Source organism: Mesoplodon mirus (genome assembly GCF_964341445.2).
Source record: "Mesoplodon mirus genome assembly, chromosome: 17".
Classification (NCBI taxonomy): domain Eukaryota; kingdom Metazoa; phylum Chordata; class Mammalia; order Artiodactyla; family Ziphiidae; genus Mesoplodon; species Mesoplodon mirus.
This window is the reverse complement of record NC_138993.1, coordinates 51,163,981-51,178,515: the sequence shown is the minus strand read 5'-3', so window position 1 is coordinate 51,178,515 and position 14,535 is coordinate 51,163,981. Positions and strand designations below refer to the sequence as shown.

The following is a 14,535-nucleotide window of genomic DNA, read 5'->3' as shown; positions in this document are numbered from 1 at the left end:
AAGAAAACAAAAGACAAAAACACCTCCAGGTTCAAACAGCCTAACAAGTGAAGTTAAGAAAGAAATAGCACCAAGCTTATACAGACTCTTCCAAGGAATCAATAAAAGGGGGAATAAGTAGCAACTCATCTACGAAGCCATCATAACTTTTATGCAAAAACCTGACAAGGACGCTGTAAGAAAGAAAATTACAGGTGAATCTCTCTCAGAAACACAGATGTAAAAGTTTAAACAAAGTATTATAAAACAGTAACCAATATATAAAAAGTATTATACATCATGACCAAGATGGGTTTTTTCCCTAGGAATTCAAAGGTGGTTTCACATTTGAAAACCAATAAATGTAATTTACTGTATTACAGACCAAACAAGAAAAAGAATGTTATAGTAGATTCAGAAAAAAAGTTGATATTTTTCAGTACCCATTGGTGATTTAAATAAATAGTAATTTAAAAAAATTTAACAAGCCCAAAATAGAAGACATCTCTTTGTCTTGAATCTGGGCTTGTCTTTGTGACTTTCTTGACCAATAGAAGATGATAGAAGTGACATTCTAGGACTTCTAGGATTGATCATAAGAAGACGTGAAACTTCCACCCAAGCTTTTCTGAACCTGCCATCTATCTAAAGTCAACTATCCTGAGACTACCATGCTGGAGAGGACATAGGTGTGTGCTGTGGTGAATTCTCCCAAATGAGCTCAGCCTTCCAGCCATCCCCACCAAGAAGATACATGTGAGAGAAGCCATCCACCAGCTGAATACCTCAGTTACCTCCTTCAATATCATATGAAACAAAAGAATTTCTCAGGGCTATGCCCACTAAAAATATAGCAATTGATGAAAAGTCAAGTACATCTTGTATTTAAATAGGATGGGGTGACAAATGTTACCAATTATTTTCTAAGTAGCTGTGGAAGATCTGAGATGTCAGAAACTGCTACAATTACACAATTCATCTATTTCCTTCACTAGAACAGGAGTTGACAAACATTTTGTGCAAAGTCTCAGACAGTAAATATTTTAGACTTTGTGAGTCAAGAGGCCACAAAGGATATTATATATAAATTACATAAGTGAGAAAACAAACATAAAAATTTTTATTCAGAATTCACAGTATGGGAATTCCCTGGCGGTCCAGTGGTTAGGACTGCGCTTCCACTGCCGAGGGCCCAAGGTTCGGTCCCTGGTTGGGGGAATCTAAGGAGCTGTGAGCCGTGTGGAGTGGCCAAAAAAAAAAAAAAAAAAAATATATATATATATATATATATATATATATATAATAATCATAATGGAGTATAATTTTTTGTAATACAGGTCTTCTAATGAGATGAATGGAATTATTTTGGCAATGACTGCTGAGTTGGGGGTCAAAATTAGTGTGCTTGTCATCAAACAAATCGCAAATGTTCATCTATAGAAAACTTTATCTTGCAGGCCATACAAAAACAGGCAGCAGGCCAGATTTGGCTCACAGGCTGTATTTTGCCAACCCCTGCACTGCAGTATAAAAAAGCTGAGTACTTTCCTTGAAGCTTCTCTGCAATTAGGTGGAAGCACAAGGTCATTTTGTTGTTTTATATGCTCTTCTGTTGGCTTGGGGCAGAGCAGGGCAAATCCACAAACATTGGCTGGGTACTTTTATGTGATTACTGAGATAGATGGATAAGGCATCAAGAAAATTTGTCCTTCAGGCTTTTCTTTACTTTTTTTTACATTTCTTGACTTTCCTTAAGACCTCCTTCAGAAAGCCTCCCCACCTCTCTGGCATAGAATCTTAGAATTGACTCTAACCCCTTAAAACAATAATTTGGGCCTTAAGACTCAGGTGAATCATTCTCCAACTATAATATCTCTAACCAAGTTTAGGTATCTTTACTGTAAAAAAAGTTTGTTTTCCAATCTCAATCATTTAAGTTGTGATTTAAATTGCTTTGAATTTAATTAAAATAGAGAACAGTTACTTCTATACAAGTATCCTCTCATTACCTGCAGGATAGCCCTAGATATCCATTTCCATCTCTTTCTCTAAGTGTGTGACAATGTCTCCTTGACTACAGGAAGTGTGTTGCTAAGAAGCACATTGCTGTACTGGATCTAAGACAAAAACCAACACCACAGGGCTTCCCTGGTGGCGCAGTGGTTGAGAGTCCACCTGCCGATGCAGGGGACACGGGTTCGTGCCCTGGTCCGGGAGGATCCCACGTGCTGCAGAGCGACTGGGCCCGTGAGCCATGGCCGCTGAGCCTGTGCGTCCAGAGCCTGTGCTCCGCAATGGGAGAGGCCACAACAGTGAGAGGCCTGCGTACCAAAAAAAAAAAAAAAAAAACAACACCATCAATGAAATAGTTATCAAATATAGCTATTTCCTACCTGCAATTAGCCATGGGGTTTTTGTTAAAACCCAACAGACTCCATCTGGAAAACAACATGATTTGAGATGAATCAACATTCTTAGAAAACTTCCAGTAACTCCTACTAAAAATTGTACACTATCATTAAATCAATTCATGTGCTGTTAGCAAACGCTCTTTAGACAACTGAATTTAAGTACTTTACAACGGAAACAGAACTATATTAGAAAAAATAGCATTTTAACTGTCATTACTAAGCATCCTCCCATTCTCCCACTTTATTTCTTTGCATGAAAACATTCATTTTGCCCCACTCTTACTATTATTTGGGATTTGAGAACTAAATTGTTTTCGAAATTTCTAGTACACGATTTGTCTGAAATAATACAATGATGTATAAGATACAGAAAAGTTTAAGGTACAAAATTAGCAAATATTTATGCAAATGAATAACCTAAAAGTGGAATTTCATTTTTTTCTATGCCCAGAAATTTAAAGGTGCTCATATCTATTTTTCCTTCAGACTCTCTACATAGTGTTTTATCATGTATTATGACCTTCTAATGAGTGAGTTATCTTGTGTGCACATCTTATCTCCCTTACCAGGGACCTTCGCTGTCCCGTGTCCACATTTTTCCATATGCAGCACTAGAATAATGATGGGTCAAATTAGGTTGATTAAATCACCAGCTCCAGTGAGTTCCTGAGCATTTTCACTCTGCTGATAAGGCAATGAAAATATTGCTATGAACATTGTCTGCTTTCATAACAGGATTACATCTTGGCTGCAGCTAACTATACCTTAACTTTGGGGTGGGCCTTTTCTTTGGAACATATCAGTTAGGACTCCAAGGAACATTGCATGCTTTACTCACCTAACATGTTAATATGTCATCCTCTTTTTGCTGGAACATGTTCTCTTATGAGAACAATAAGCTTTTCAAAATGTTATGTTGTGGATTTTTTGTTTTTGTTTGTTGGCTTGTTTTTGTCTCAGCGAAGATGCATTCATATGTGTAAGCCTAGGCACGATAGTTCCTAAGAGCACAACAGAATTTGTTTACTTCTAAAGGGCCGATTCATCATTGCTAGCTGCTGGCTTTGTTTGTCGCCTGGGAATGGAATTCAGGAACTGCACAATTATGAGTGTTTTCATGAAAGGACACATACGTGTTGTGTAATTTTATTTACCATTTCCATATTACTTCATCAGGATTGCTCCATTTGCCTCTGTGTGCTCTGGGAGGGATGGCTCAGTCTTAAAAGTAACCATACATGGCAAGGAGTTCTTTGCTAATCATTTGATTTTTAAGTGAATTTCATTTGCAGTATCTGGACTATCTCACTCTGCTCTGAATTTTCCCAGAGCAATTTATTTGCATCTCTTTTATGACCTTTAGTATGTGTTGTGGGCTGAATTATGTTCCATCAAAATTCATATGTTGATGCAGATGGCCAATAGGCACATGAAAAGATGCTCAGTATCCCTAATTATTAGAGAAATGCAAATCAAAACTACAATGAAGTATCACCTCACACTGCTCAGAATAGCCATCAACAAAGAGTCTACAAACAATAAATTCTGGAGAGGGTGTGGAGAAAAGGGAACACTCCTACACAATTGGTGGGAATGTAAATTGGTGCAGCCACTATTGAGAACTGTATGGAGGTTCCTTAAAAAACTAAAAATAGAGTTACCATTTGATCCAGCAATTCCACTCCTGGGCATATATTTGGAGAAAACTCTAATTTGAAAAGATACTTGCACCCCAGTGTTCACAGCAGCGCTATTTACAATAGCCAAGACATGGAAACAACCTAAATATCCATCAACAGATGAATGGATAAAGAAGATACGGTGTCTGTATGTGTGTGTGTGTATGTGTGTGTGTGTGTATATATATATAAATATATATATATATAATGGAATATTACTCAGCCATTTAAAAAGAATGAAATAATGCCATTTGCAGCAACATGGATGGACCTAGAGATTATCATATTAAGTGAAGTAAGTCAGACACAGAAAGACAAATATCATATGATATCACCTATATGTGAAATCTAAGAAAATGATACAAATGAACTTATTTAAAAAACAAAAATAGACTCACGGATAGAGAAAATAAACTTATGGTTACCAAAGGGGATAATAGTGTGTATGGGGGGGTAAGTTAGGAGTTTGGGATTAACAAATGCACACTACTATATATAAAATAGATAATCAACAAGAACTTACTGTGTAGCACAGGGAACTATACTCAATATCTTGCAATAAACTACAATGGAAAAGAATCTGGAAAATAACATATATATATATAGCACAATCACTTTGCTGTACACTTGAAAACTAATACAACATTGTAAATTAACTATACGTCAATAAAAAAAATTCATATGTTGAAGTCCAAATCTCTAGCACCTCAAATTACGGCTGTATTTGGAGACAGGATCTTTAAAGAGCTAATTAAGGTAAAATGCGGTCATTAGGGTGAGCCTTAATTCAATATGACTGGGGTCCCTATTAGAACAGATTAGGATGCAGGCATGCAGAGAAGGAAGGCCATGTGAAGACACAGGTAGAAGGCTGCCATCTGTGAGCCAAGGAAAGAGGCCTCAGAAGAAACAAACTCTGTCAACACCTTGAGCTCAGACTTCTAGCCTCCAGAACTGTAAAAATATAATTTCTTTGCTTAAGCTGCCCAGTCTATGGTACTTTGCTATGGCAGCCCTGGAAAACATATATAGTATGCCATCTTGGGCAACAGTTATTTATGCATATATACTAGCTCCTAGATATTAACCTTATGAATTCTTTGGAATCAAAGTCCATGTCATAAACATTCATGTCCTCTACAATGCATTCCTTTGCAGACAGTACATATTTCATAAATATAAACTGAGTGAATACATTTATTAATTAATTGTAAAATATGGAAATGGTACAAGATTTATCTACAAAAATATTTTGAAACAAGTTAGAAATACACGTTTAAAAATACATTTATTTAAATACAGTACTAAGGAAAAGGATTTAAAGGTATTATTATCTTTTGCAATGAATAATACCTATTATCATGTTATGATCTTGAGAGGGATTTAGTATATGTGATTATTATATTAGTTTCCTATTGCTGTAACAAAATAGTGGCTTAAAACCACATGAATTTATTCTCTTACAGTTCAAGAAGCAGAAGTCTAAAATCAAGGTGTTGGCAGGACCAGTTCTTTATGGAGGCTTTAGGAGAGGGTCTGTTTTCTTCCCTTTGCCGTCTGTATTCTTAGGCTTCTGGCTCCTTCCTCCATGTGCAAAGGGCATCACTCTGACCTCTGGTTCTGCCATCACATCTCCTTTTTCTGATTTTGGTCCTCATACCTCCCTCTTATAAAAATTACTGTGATTACATTGGGCCCACCCAGATAAGCCATTATAATCTCTCCAGCTCAAAATCTTTAATTTAATCGTATCTGCTATGTTTCTTTTACCATGTAAGGTAACATATTCATAGGTCCTAGGAATTATGCGTGTACATCTTTGGAGGACCAATAGTCAGCCTGCCACAAACTTGGGCAGGCTCTGGGGCTAGTAATGCTGTAATAGAGGTAAGTGAAGAGGCCAAGACAGCCTCAGAGACTGCACAGAAAAGGAAGGGGAGAAAGGAACTTACTATGAAGTGAGTACCAGGAAAGGCAGCTGGGCAGGCTGAGGGCCAGTGTGTAAAAAGACATGTCAAGCTCAGGTGTGATCTAACCATATGGAAGTAAAGATTACTCTCAGTTTCCATCAGGCTCTCTATCACAGTAAATTAACTTTTAATTTATTTAGTGGGATGGAGATGTGGAAAGTATGTGTCTGCTAAATTTGAAAATTAATTCCATTCAGACCATGAATTCTGGCAATCATTCCAGGTCAATGTCCTAAAAAGCATTTAACTGTACAGAGATATCATTTTAAAAACACTATTTGATGTAGCTTTATCACTTTTAATAGAACTGCTGAGAAATGACACCATTAAATTTCAGAGAGCTTTATATAATAATTGTATCTTTGTAGGAAGCATAAAGTTTAATAATTAATTCAGAGACCATGATCAATTAGGTATTCTAGGTGGGATGTTATGCAAATACAAAACAAATACAAATAAGTAAAAACCAAAGCAATATTGGTTTTGGAAAAAAATTGTGCATTTGGTTTTTTTGTTTTTGCTTTGTCTTGTTTTGTTACAATTTCCCCGATCCATTCTCTTCCTCATTAAGTCCAACCTTATAGCCATAGGAAGTGAACACACTTTATGAATCTCTTCGATCTTTTTACCAGTATTTATTTACCAACTATAGAATTTTAAGTTTCTTATTAAATATAAAATTAAATCATATACTTATGACCTAGAGAATGTTAAACCTACTAAAACGTGGGCATCTGAATAACTTTGAAACCCTTAAAGTAAAACATGTATACCAAACATCACTAGAACTTTTTAAAACAGTCACTATTATATATATATATATATATACACACACACACATATATATGAATAAATAGACAAAATTCAATATTCTGTATCACTGGGTAGAGTAGCAAATAGGAGTTCTTTTCCCAGTTTTTTTTAAAGTCTTTATTAAATCTGTTATAATATTGCTTCTGTTTTATTTTATGCTTTGGTTTTTTGCCCGTGAGGCATGTGGGATCTTAGCTCCCTGACCAGGGATCAAACCTGCACCCCCTGCATTGGAAGGTGAAGTCTTAACTACTGGACCATCAGGGAAGTTCCTCTTTTCCCAGTTTTAACTCTTTAATAGATGGATAACCATAAACAGCTCATATAACTGCTCTAAGCCTTAGTTTCCTCCTCTGAAAAATGAAGGGATTGAATTAGGGGATTGCTTCAATCATTCTGACTCTTGAGTTCTATGATTTTAAGTCTGTGTGTCCTCATTACCCACAGAGTAAAATCCCACTGTGGTGAATTTCATATAAGCTTTACAAGTTTTAGTCAAAATAAAATGTTAGATGGGAATTCAATACTAGAATTCACATATTGTTCCTATAGAACCTACAGACTAAACAGCCAAAAGAGACAGATTATTAAGGGAAAAGAAAGTCTTGGAGCCCTTTATTAAAAAGGAAGGAACATCAATTTCCTTCTATCCCAATCTGTCTTCTTACAAGCTCCTGGATGCTGCCTGTGTAGTGGCTACTCCGGGAATTCAAGCATATTTTCCCAGTAAGAGTTGAAATATAAGTGAGGCAAGAAAGCAAAAATGGAAGAAGGGCTGTTAGTTGACATTTTTGACAAAAGAATTCAAGAACTACATATGAGTGTGATATTAGTTTTACAATGCAAACAGCACACAAACAAGCTATTTTGACCATGTGTGACAAAGACCAAGAAAAGCATTTATAAAGAAGCATTCAGGGACTTCCCTGGTAGCGCAGTGGTTGGGAACCCACCTGCCAGCGCAGGGGACGTGGGGTCGATCCCTGGTCCAGGAGGATCCCACGTGCTGAGGAGCAACTAGGCCCGTGTGCCACAGCTACTGAGCCCAAGTGCCGCAACTACTGAAGCCCGTGCACCTAGAGCCTGTGTTCCGCAACACGAGAGACCACCACAATGAGAAGCCTGTGCACCACAATGAAGAGTAGCCCCCACTCGCCGCAACTAGAGAAAGCCTGTGTGCAGCAACGAAGATCCGATGCAGCCAAAAATTTAAAAATTAAAAAAAAAAACTTAAAAAAAAAAAGAAGAAGAAGCATTGAGAGTATAGAGCCCACAGAAGACTGTGAGCCATTAGCAGAGGCAGAGAAATTTTGTTATGGCAAACTCTTTTTTGTAATTGTTTTCTTATAATTACACATTTAACTATAAATGCTCCCTTACCTGGCTGACACATGCCTGGCTTGGCCACCTGCACTGGGTACCCCTAGCACCCACTGGCTGTGTGTTGAAAAGACCAAAGCATGTTTGCAGAGAAGAACAGATGGGTGCATATGCCCGTAGGCAGTTTTGTCTTCCCAGAAGAACCAGCTTGTTCTGGCAGAAGGGTTTAGAAAATGAGCTGAAGGAATCACTCTATTCAGACAAAGCAAAAATATCACCGATTTCCCCTTTCACATGCATAACTGGAAGCTATATCCTTTAGTCCTCTTAATTACAAAAAGCCAGTAAACATATCTATAGCATATCTACCCTTTTCTATAACCAACTGAGAATGACTTTCATTAGATTTCATAGTTAATGAACTGGGTGTCTGGGAATTAGGGTGGGGGAAGGCATCTTTATTTCACTCAAGAATGTCTAAAATAAAACAAATTTGGCCACGGATGCTACTAAAAGCCTATTAAAAACAAAATATCCCCTGACCACTAACCAAAGTTTGACCCATGATGAAGACCATGGTTTTGTAGACAAAACAAATGCAAAATTTAAGCTATTACCTAATTATTTTTACCAAAGGCATCATCTGAGCTGCTTAGACCACAAATATTTGCTTTTTTCCTCTCTAAATCAGGTACATAATGTGGAAAATCTATTTTCCATTATATGTCCATTATTAGGTAATTTCCATTATCACATAGCAGGAAGTCTACAGTTTCTCAGGAAAAACCACATTCTCTAGTGAGCTCCGAATAAGAAAATGTCATTCATTCATTCATTCATTTTTCTGACTTGTTACTCATCACCTCATCACTGACCTCAGGGACAAGTGTGGCACATTTACTAATGGATAGGTATTCTTCCTGAGACCTGGTATGCCAATTACAAGGGAAGCTAGAGAACATAAAACCAAAAGAACATAGGCAATCAGTCCTGAACATAGTTGCTCAGAATCTGCTTAAGGCAAGCTGAGAGATACAGGCCGAAGTCCAAGTTACCCAAACACTTTTGCAGCTTTGCAGTATCTTAGAACGTTAGGTCTCAAAAGGTAGGCTGATATCCCAACACCCAAGTGTGAAGCACTCACACGGGGCAAGATCCAACTCTCTCATGGCCTGGCTTGCCCCACTGGTGAGGCTTACGGTTGTCCATGAAGAGAGATAAATGCCATATCCTGCAGGCAATTGCATACCTATGAATATTAGATATTCATATATCTGTGGATATCATTCCTTTAGACAGTTTTAAATATTAGATATTCACATTATTAATTTTGTTCTTCTGAATGCAGTTTTTGAAAATGATTGAGAAGCAGGGTCTTCAAGGTTAAAAATTTTATAGTAGAAACCTGAATATGGCTAGGTTATGTTTCTAACTAAGGGCAGATCAATAGGCTTTCAAATCAACTGAAACTAGTGATGATCTTCTATGAGTGCTGAAGAGCTGACCTAGGACTCATGGCCACCAGATATCTGCATGAAGGAACAATAAAGCCTAGGTCTCCAAACTTTTGGGCCCAGGAACTGGTTTCGTGGAAGACAGTTTTCCCAAGGACCAGTGGTGGGGGGATGGCTTTGGGATGATTCAAGAGCATTACATTTATTGTGCACTTTATTTCTGTTATAATAATAATACATCATAATATATAATAATACATTGTAATATACATTATATATTATAATATATAATGAAATAATTATACAACTCACCATAATGCAGAATCAGTGGGAGCCCTGAGCTTGTTTTCCTGCAACTAGATGGTCCCATCTGGGGGTGATGGGAGACAGTGACACCCGAAGTGTGTTGCTTAGGTCCAGTCTACTCCGTAATCTCGTTCTGGTTGCTGTCACTGCAGAAAACCCTGCTTCACAAAGATAGGATGTTGGAAATGGAAGCAGGCTTTTCAGTGCTTTTGTAGCAATCTCAGGATATTCCACCTTGACTTTAATCCAGAACACATTGAGATGTGAGGTTGTCTCACACATACTTTTAAGGCCACCGTCATTTGCGATCCCAAGCAGTTGATTCTCTTCTAGCATGGACAAAGTTGATTCACCTGGCTTATTCAGAAATGGGTTTCAGATCCATTCCTTCCCAGCTCCGGGGTCTTTTGTGGTTGGGAAGTAAAACTCAAACTCCTTTGAAAGCTGAGACAAATGATCATGCACCAGCTAGGAGAAAGAAGGCTCTGGCTCAGTCCCTTTCAAAATCTCTGCAAATGTTTGAAACGTCAAATATCCCAGTGTTCACTTGTCGCCCCCATAATTCCAGTTTGGCTTTGAATGCAGCTAGTTCATTGAGCCGGTTGAATAGGTCACACAAGTAAGCACGTTTTTCATTTTATTTTATTTTTTTAAATTTTAATTTTTTCGGCTGCATTAGGTCTTTGTTGCTGCACGCAGGCTTTCTCTAGTTGTGGCGAGTGGGGGCTACTCTTCATTGTGGTCTGCGGGCTTCTCATTGCTATGGCTTCTCTTGTTGCAGAGCACAGGCTCTAGGCACGAGGGCTTTAGTAGTTGTGGCTCGCGGGCTCAGTAGTTGTGGCTTGAGGGCTCTAGAGTGCAAGCTCAGTAGTTGTGGCATACGGGCTTAGTTGCTCTGTGATATGTGGGATCTTCCTGGATCAAGGATTGAACCTGTGTCACCTGGATTGGCAGGCAGATTCTTAACCACTGCACCACCAGGGAAGTCCAAGTAAGTGAGTTTTGCAACCCATTCTGTGTCACTGAAATGTGCTGCCGGTGCTGACTTTTTCTAAAATAAATCTTTGGAGTAGCTCTCGTAACTCAAAAACTCTGGCCAGTGATCTGTCTTTAGAAAGCCATCTCACTTCTGTGTATAAGACAAGACATGTATGATCTGTGTCCATCTCCTCACAGAGCTGCACAAACAGATGTGAGTTAAGGGCATGTACTTTAATGTGTTTGATAATTTTAATCACATCCTGCAAAACATTGTTAAGTTCAGGTGTCATTTTTCGGCTAGCCAGCATTTCTCTATGGATGACACAGTGCGTAGACTCACATTCAGAAGCGACCTCTTTGACCCGAGTAGTGAAATCAGAAAGCTGTCCAGTCATGGTAGCCGCTCCGTCTGTGCATATACTGACACAAAATGACCAGTTCGGTTTCCCTGATATGTAATCATTCAAAGACTTGAATAGTTCTGTAGCTGTGGTGTTGGTAGGCGACAAAAGTGCGTGTAACATATCCTCATGCACATACTCCTGAAAAATATATCACACAAAAACAAGCATTGTTGCCTTGTTGTCAACATCGGTAGACTCGTCGACCTGGATTGCATACCACAGCAACACATTAATCCTCTCTAACAATTGTGCCTCAATGTCCTCTGCTATTTCGTCAACTTGTCTAGTTATGGTGCTATGTGAAAGAGGAACACGTGCCACCTTCTGAACTGCAGCCTCTCCTGAAAGTTGACAACAAACGTCCTTAGCAGCGGGCAGGGTCAACTCTTCACCAATAGCAAAGGGCTTCTTAGCTTTAGCAATGTGGTCAGCCACTGAGAATGACGCTCTCAGTGCAGACACATTTGATGAAGTGGTGGCCTTCAGTAATTGCTTCTGTTCTTCGTGTTCATGTTTTTTCTTTTGAAAAATTCCAAAGGCTTGTCTTTTAATGCAGGGTGCTTGGTCTCCATGTGGCGAAGCAGTTCTGAAGGTTTATGGCTTCACTGGATAGCTGGTTGCCACATATTATACAAAGCAGGCTTGGAGAATGTGAATCACCTGTTGCAATGGACCCATAATTTAAGTAGGACTCCTGGTATTTTCTTTTAAATGCAGCTTTCTTTTTGTTGGCAGTCTTAGAGTCTTCTGCTGTCTCATCATTGGGTCTTTCCCTTTTTTCAAAGAAGCTCTCTGGTGACGTTTGTTTTTTACTCATCTTCACTAGGGTTAGCTTGTGGGATTACCAAAACTGTGACTGAGACAAGTGCGCAGTGTGGGAAAGAGGTGCGGACGGGAGTGGTAAATAAAATAATGCACAGGCCGCACGTGGACTAAAATAAGTGTGGGATTCTGACTTAAAGCCTGCCACCAGATGCAGCTGTACAATTGAAATACATCAACTTACTTGCCACTATAAAGCCTGCCACCAGACGCAGCTTAATTGTCACTTGCCACTCACTGATAGGGTTTTGATGTGAGTCTGCAAGCGACTGATTTATTATGGTCTCTGTGCAGTCAAACCTCTCTGCTAATGATTATCTGTATTGGCAGCCGCTCCCCAGTGCTAGTATCACCACCTCAGCTCCACCTCAGATCAACAGGCATTAGATTCTCATAAGGAGCGCGCAGCCTAGATCCCTCGCACGCCAGTTCACAGTACAGTTTGAGCTCTTATGAGAATCTAATGCCACCACTGATCTGACAAGAGGCAGAGCTCAGGCGGTATTGCAAGCGATGGGGAGCAGCTGTAAATTCAGATGAAGCTTCACTCACTCACCCACTACTCACCTCTTGCTGTGTGTCCCAGTTCCTAACAGGCCACAGATAGGTACCGGTCCATGGCCCGGGGGTTGGGGACCCCTGCAATAAAGCACTGTCATATTGGAGGTCACCCACCTTCATGCTACCGGTTCAGCTTCACCCTCGAAGTAGCATATTATTCAAACAGAAAAAGAGAGAGTTTTAATAATATTTCACCCTTGCTTTTTATTTTTCTTTAAAATGGACTGAAATTTCCCTGTTATGTTATTTCATTTTGCGTGTGTGTGTACGCATGTGTGTGTACCGGAAAAACTGAGTCCAGAAAGGTAACAGAGAGATTGAATTAGAAATAATTTCTTCATTCCCAAACTGCTCTCCAAGATGCCTAAGCAACTAGAAACTTCCTTTAAAACCAGTGATTGAGATCAGGGAGGACAAACAACTGATTAACTTTTCATCCAGTTATATGCTTCTGCTTAAAAAAGCTACCACTAAATAGTCTCAACTATCTTATATGCAAAATGGTACGTCTCAAGGTGCAATTTCAAAATTCCTTCCAAAGATAAGCCATTGAGCAACAAAATCAACAAATTATCTGCTGCTAAAAGACAGGCAAAAATTACATTTTCTTCCATGTGACATCAGACAGAAATCACTCAAATTCAAAATAAGACATTAGCTCTGTGAAGTAACCAGATTAGATGTTTGTCTATTGCATTAGAGAAGCAAAGCAGCAGGACTGCTATTGCATGTTCATAGGTCAGTATGCAGCTCCTTGGAGATGTTGATCTGGAAATATAATAATTTAAAATCAGAAAGATTATCTAACTTTTTACTGGAGAAGAAAAAATGGACAATGCTTTTTCTCTACAGTACTGGTTCAGTTCTTAGATATATTTTAAATTTTATTCAAAATTTTCTGTAAAATTTTTATAGGTAGCACTCCATATAATATATCCATAAAATAAACAAAGATTCAAGGTAATAGTGTACTAATGAGCTTTAAAGAAACAGCCAAAGGTATTTTCTATTCAAATACATGAAGGCTTTTGTTAACATTGTACTTGTTTTCATAGAAATGCTAGAAAAGCTTTTCTACCAAATTCCCCTTTTCAACATACAATTTGCCTCTACGCTTGTAACATGAGCTTTCCCTGTTATGCTGCAAGAACCAAAGGTCCAATCGGTGAAAAGATTTCACAATATTTAAGCAGATGTTTAAACATCTGCTTCTGAGTAAACAAACAACAAGTGAGCAGGCCTTTCAGAGAGGTTCCCCACATGAAATTAGTTTCCATCATGTGACATTGCTTACTCTGTGCTGAGCAGTCACTTATGCATATTGGAAGGTATGGCCAGAGGCCTGAAATAACTCAAAGGTGAGACATGCTTTGGCCACAGATAGCAATGTCCACGATGACTATGTAGGGCAACTGACAAGGCTGGGGTCAGAGCAGACTGCAGGTGGGTTAAGTCTCGTGTTTATGAGCGTAACTTAGTAAAAAGGAACCAGAAGATTTTACTACAGGCTGAGCAGACTACACACAACGAACATCAGGATCAAGCAGAGTGAAGGAAGGAAAGCTGGCTTCCCTGGAGACAGCCTGAGAGCTGCCTGCCAGTCCCTGAAGAGGAGGCTGATGTATAACCTTCAGGTCACTGAGCTGCAGAGAACAGCCCAAGGGGCCCTTGGCAAAGATGGGGTTGCTTTCATCTGGTCTCATGTGGAAACATGTAAGTGGGAAATCAGAACTGAAATGGTTGGCTACTTAGGAACAAGACAACCTGGGTGCTGTTATCTGCTGTAAGTGTGCTCTGGGTGTGCCCAAGCCCGGGTTCTGATCCTTGAAGGTCTC

The 14,535-nt window shown here is 38.9% G+C and overlaps 1 protein-coding gene across 1 annotated transcript in view; it reads right to left on the bottom strand.

The window, feature by feature from the left end:
- The window catches only part of SCEL (sciellin), a 336,387-nt gene that overhangs the window by 240,386 nt on the left and 81,466 nt on the right, over positions 1–14,535 (bottom strand). The window lies entirely within an intron of this gene.